The sequence below is a fragment of the Formica exsecta genome, unplaced genomic scaffold (genome assembly GCF_003651465.1).
Source record: "Formica exsecta isolate Colony F162 unplaced genomic scaffold, ASM365146v1 scaffold365, whole genome shotgun sequence".
Classification (NCBI taxonomy): Eukaryota; Metazoa; Arthropoda; class Insecta; order Hymenoptera; family Formicidae; genus Formica; species Formica exsecta.
Window position 1 is genome coordinate 1998950 of NW_021850897.1, and position 6000 is coordinate 2004949.

General features: G+C 33.5%; 1 protein-coding gene across 8 annotated transcripts in view; it reads left to right on the forward strand.

The window, feature by feature from the left end:
* The window catches only part of LOC115239201 (putative polypeptide N-acetylgalactosaminyltransferase 9), a 241688-nt gene that overhangs the window by 94484 nt on the left and 141204 nt on the right, over window positions 1-6000 (forward strand). The window contains exon 1 of one of the 8 annotated variants that reach the window (XM_029813586.1): window positions 5128-5192. The exons of the other annotated variants lie outside the window; for them this stretch is intronic. The gene's annotated coding sequence lies outside the window, so the exon portion shown is untranslated. Of the gene's footprint in view, window positions 1-5127; window positions 5193-6000 lie in introns of those variants that run through there. 8 annotated transcript variants of the gene reach the window in all.

Genomic DNA, 6000 nt, shown 5'->3' on the forward strand with positions numbered 1-6000 from the left:
TGTTCGATTTGTTAGCATTTTCACGAAGCTATGGGAAAAATCGTAAAGCGTCTGGGAGACTTTAGAAAAGAACATTCTATAAAGCATTTAACGATAAAAGGAAATTTTAGAAGGTTTTTACATTCGTGAAATGCTGAGAATTTTAAATTTATTTAATTATCGAAATAATGAGAAATGTGCCTTTTTTAACGTAGAAATATTTGGATCCAATAAGATCTTTTAAAGATACTTTTTTTTTACAAATTTTGATGATTTATCAGAAAATTGAGAAGATAAATTTGTAAATTTTCGAGCGGCTATAAGATGAATGTTAACTGCAGATTTGCTCGATTTCAGATATTTGTCATAGAAATAATCCACTTTTATGTTCTTTGCACGTCTAGAGTTTAATTAATTTGGCGTGATCGCGCGTCGGGGGCAAAGACTAAGTGGGAGGCTGTCTTAGCAGTCATAAGCAGACTCTGCTAATCCTCTTAAATGTGAAGAATGGCACCATCTCACCCTCGAGACGACGTCTTCAAACGCTGACTCACCGGTGATAAAAAGCGCCCTTAGAGCGCACAGGTCGGTTGTCGGGGTCGTTGTTAGCTCATTGACTCGTCGAATACTTATTCAGTTACGCTGTAAAGAGCAATTATCGCGTTTCATTAGTCAATATATACAGCCTAAAAAGAAATGAAAAAACGGCGTCTTACGTCGGTGTTAGCCGAGCCAACTTATATCGACCCAGCAACGTCAGTCGATATGAACTGTTTAATCGTAGATGGTGGAGAGTTCATTGTATCGCCGAAAGCGAAAGTAAACCGCTTTTACTGAGCGTGGGATGTATATGATAATACCAGCAATGCAGTCTCTTTTTCTTTCTCTCTCTCGATGATAACGCGGCGGACGAGTGTTGGCACAGCGACTCGTGATTTAAGAGCATAGATAGTCGTGATCGTGTGTATCATGATGCCGTTGCAAAAGTGGGTTTCTCGTCAGTAGATAGGTATTTTTCGTCGTTTGTGGTACAAGGTCGTCCGGTAGGGAAGAACCTGTCTTCTCCGAACCGAAAGGCCGAATTCACTAAGTTATTTACAAGATGGAGCTAATCGATAAAAATATTTGTTATTTTGTGTCTCTCTTATGGTGAGGATAAATGTCATCGAAAATTGTCTACTATTTTTTATTTATTTCTCGTAAAAGTAAATTATTTTTATGTATTAGATAAATATTATAGCACATTTTTATAAAATTTGGAGGAAAAAGAATTTAAATAAAAATACAAGTTAATTTAAAGTTTATAAATTTTCTCTGAAACAAACAAGAATGTTTGCTAGTTTGAATGTTATTTTATTTTATGTTAAATAGAATATTTAATTAATTACTATCTATTTAGTACTTTTTTTATCTATAATGTAAGGCTAACAGGTATGCAAAGTATGCAAATTAAAATTAATTAAGGATCTTAAATTGAATCTTATGTCTGAATATAAATTGATGTCTTTTATTTATATTTAACCTTTGCCGTTTTTTTATATTGAAAAAACTTTTTTTATCTCTTCTTAATTATATATGAATTTTAAAATGGATGGTAGTTAAAAGTGGTATTTGATTATCTAAGTTATTTCTTATCAGAATTCCAACTTAAATTCGGTGTAGAATAAAAGTTAAGTGATCAATTTTTTTAGTAATATGTAAAATTTGTAATTCAACAATTGTGCTATAATATGATTATGTAGTAAACATATTTTCAACGTTTTATTTTATAGTATAAACGCGTTAGATATACGATTTTTCGAATATTCTGTATTGATTTATAAGAGGTGACAGTATATTAATTATTGCATCAGCATGCAATGACTTTTAGTGATTTCATTCTGTCATTTTATATTTTATTGTCAGTTACACAAAACAATTGCAATTGTAATCGAAGAAAGTTTGCCTATTAATAGCATGTAAATTATAAAATGTTGTTTATGTTTCCTGTAATTTATAATATCGTATTGATTCTACTTTTAATTATATATAGAATTACATTTTATACAAAAAAGACGGCATGGAAATTATAAATAGCGAAGAGAGCATACGAAAAAAAAGTTACAATAAAGAAATATATCTGAATAAGTGGACATTTTTGTAATAAATCCAGTAACATATTTCTTTATAATTGATACAAACATGTTTTTTCAGATAACAGATTATTTAAGAATATTATCATTTTAAAACGAATCCGAAATAGTGACACATATAATCAATTGTAACATGTGTCTAGCCATGTATCACTCGAAAATTCATAGTATCCAATTTCTAAATATGGACTTGAACAAATATGGAATGTCAATTGTGATACATATTCGAGATAATATGCTGATATTCGTATTAAAAATAACTTAGTTGATAATAAATAAAAATGAAAAGTTAATAAAATACTGTTATATTTTTTCGCGCTTTTGTTAAATATAACAGAATTATGATTTTTTTTTTTTTAGTTTGAGGAAACTCTCTAATAATTTATTCGACGATTATTTATCTGATTTTGTTCTATTGTTTCGATTTTTACGTATAAATAATTTCCAAATAAACATTTTCGAATATAGAAGTGTTTTTGTAAGAAATTAAGTACTATTGTGTGTGTATGTGTCTGTTTTCATTAATGAAATTCGTCTTTTGGATTTGTTTTTTTCAGGTTAATTCACGAAGACATTAATATAATTGAAAGATATATTTTGAAAAATAATTTTTTAAGTTACTTATAAAATTTACGGAATCATAAAAAAAATAAGGCGATCTTAATATATGATAATTGCTAATTATGTGTGATATCCTCCTATCCAGTTATACTAACAATAAGTTTTATATTCAGTGCAGTCTGATAGCGCAATAGGGAAAGTCAAATAGCGGACGATACGGAGATTCGAAAGTTTTGACTGGCCCGCGGCTTCGGCACCGCGCGAAAGAAGACATTTGCCGACTTTTGCCGCGTAATCCCACCGTTATTCATAGCTGCGGCATTATCCGAGTTCCTAAGTAGGATTACCGAAAGGGCCGCTAACCCCCCGCGCCCTCACTTTCGCGGAATCGTAGAAAAAACTCCGAAGGAAACTTCTCAACTGCGCGCTCTTGCTCGGCGGCGATGCGAGCATTTTCTTGGACTTTCACTCCCGAGTCCCTTTCCATTCCTGTTTCCTCGTCCTTTTCCTCGTGCTTTCACGTAGCGGGGATATCCGTGAAACGTCACGGCGCATTATATATCCGCTGGGATTCCTCCCTCGTACCGCTCATCTGCCAGGCCATCTCATCAACGAGGCGGAAATGAAAGGATCGTGTCGGGCGGACACGCGACGTTGTTGCGCGGATAAAATGACAATGCGACAAGCGCGTCGGCTTTATAATCCCGCTGGCGAGGAAATCGGAAGAATTAACCCGCTTCGCGAATGACTTCGTAGTCGAGTAACTTCGTCGCGAGTAGATCAAAGCGAATTGTTGAAATCGAGACGCAACTGCGCCTGCATATGTGAAACGTGCTCCTCAGAATCGTATACGTCCCGTAGAACTGTATTTTCTTTTTCCATTGTATTTTATCGCCGATATATTAATATGCTTCCCAATCTATTCTAGCAGTATGAAAAATTGATAGTTTTTAGGAATTTATTTTGAAGAATATTAGCAATTGATTTTTTTGACGTTTTATGTCTTTATTGAAACAGTTTAAATAGTACGTCAGTATTTTTAAATCTTGGTCATTAAATTTTTTTTGGTCAATACGAGTCTCTACATATATATATATATATATATAATTTCTCTATATATAGTTTGTCTTGGTCTAGTTTTATTCCCTAGCATATTTATAGGAATATTGAATTTCATTTTATTAAAGAAAATTGAAAAATAATGAAGTAGTGTCATTTAAAATTAATCGTTTCAATTTTGTTGAAATTTTTTTACTTTTTTAAAATCAGAAGAATATTAATTATTAACTTTTCAATTCTATTTAAGTACAGTATACCCAAAAAAGTGTTCCATTTTATTTTAAAAATTGGGTGATACTTGTCACATCAACTTCAAAAACAATGTTTTGAGAAAAACGAGTTTAAAGTTTTGCAGGCGCATTTGAAGACAATTTTGCGAATTTTTCAATAAAATTTGAAAAATATATTCTTCAGATATCATTCTTTCAGAAAATATAAAAAAATCGATTTTTTTGATTCTCTAAAATAGACTGGGCTTTTAATGATCGTAAACGATTATATACGCGTTCTATAAAAATTTAAAACGTATATCGTCCGCTATTTAATAATCACAGAGGAATTAAAAAGGGGAGATTTGATCAACGCGTCGAAAATCAGTGTTATTTAAGATGTTGATCCCATTATATATAGTCATAAAAATGTTTGGTACGATAAAATTGCGTGCAGAGCGCGACTTTATATTGCTAATTTACGGTCGTGCTGCTTAATCGTGCGGCGGATGTTCGTCAAAAGTGTCAGACACGCTCGTAACGATGCGAATATTTTGCGACTGTCATGAAGGACGTATGACATGGCTGCGAATTGAATTGCCGCAAAGACTTGACGCGTTGTTTGTTACGCGCGCGGCAAGCCGTTGATATTAACATGTTACTATTAATGTAAAGAGTAATTAGAACGATTTGTCGAACACAGGTGTAACTTCGCGGTCGTATTTTACGACGGAAGTGTCGCGCGGAAGTCGTAAATGTCGCTAACGCGGTGCGAGTAACAAACATAATGCGCCATTACTATTCGAAGTAACGTACAAGTTGTTTGTCGCGATAAAATGCATCGTACCATTTGCAGGAACGTAGCTCGGCTGATTGATTTACGTTGTAGTTGGTAGTTTGTAATTGATTATTAACTTATAAATCACTACGAGAGGATATCTTAACGATTTGATTTCTCATGCCTGCGTGAACTTATTTATATTTCGTAGAACACGTAGTCAGCCAAACAAAATAAGCAATTAAGGGTGAGAGAGGGAGAGAGAAAGAAAGAGAGAGAGTTTGGAAAGTTCTATAATAATTGATTGATTGATTTACAGGAATATTGACGCAATTGAATTATATATGTATTTTAACGAAAAATAAAGAGAGAGCGAAAATATGCCGAGAGGCAGAAGTATTATATATTGCTAATCAGCTGCTTTCGTAATGATCTTCGCAACGATATTGTGAACAGCAAGCGGAATCATTAACGGTAATTCCTTTAAGCCTATTAAGCATCATTCAGTGTTGTAGTTATTTGAAAATTAACAGCGATGTAGGATGAATGACAGATTAATTTGATAACATATTAATTTAGATTAATATATTTTGGTTAATCTTCTGTAGTTGATGTAAATTATCTGCGATTATGTAAATTATCTGGATTAACATCTGTTTTTGAAACATTTCTCTATCATTAAAATATATAATACCAGTATTTAATCATTATGTAAATAGAATTTAATCGGAGTAAATTCTATGTTTGTATTCTTAGTTAATCGCGCGTTTATATTTATCTATTCTCGCGATACATACATTTGATACGACGAAAATCAAATACAAGCCCGTTACCGTTGTTTACAAAATTGTACGGCTTTCGACGTATTCATTAATATTAAACGGTGTTTGTTGGCATAGGAAACAAAACACTCCCACTCTCTCCCTCGTATCGCCGTTAATAGCACTTCGTTCGTTACGCGCATACTCGTATTAAGATGCCGAGCGGGCTCGCGTAAAGTCGTGAACGGTTGTAAGAAGGTCGCGATCTAGATCTTGACTTTTGCTAAACCAGTTTGTGAGGCCACGGAGTCGTTCGCTACAAACACGCCCGAGGCTACTGACCCTTCGTGCTCACGAACGCGCTACAAGACTTCGTGGTGCACGCGCTGCACTTACAAGAGACAGTAAAGTCTCAACTTTCCGACCGACAAGATCAATTTATTCGGGTTCAGAGGTTTCTTTTTTATTTAAAAAGAAGAAAAAAGACAGACATGTGGTAAGAAACGGTATAAAATAATATA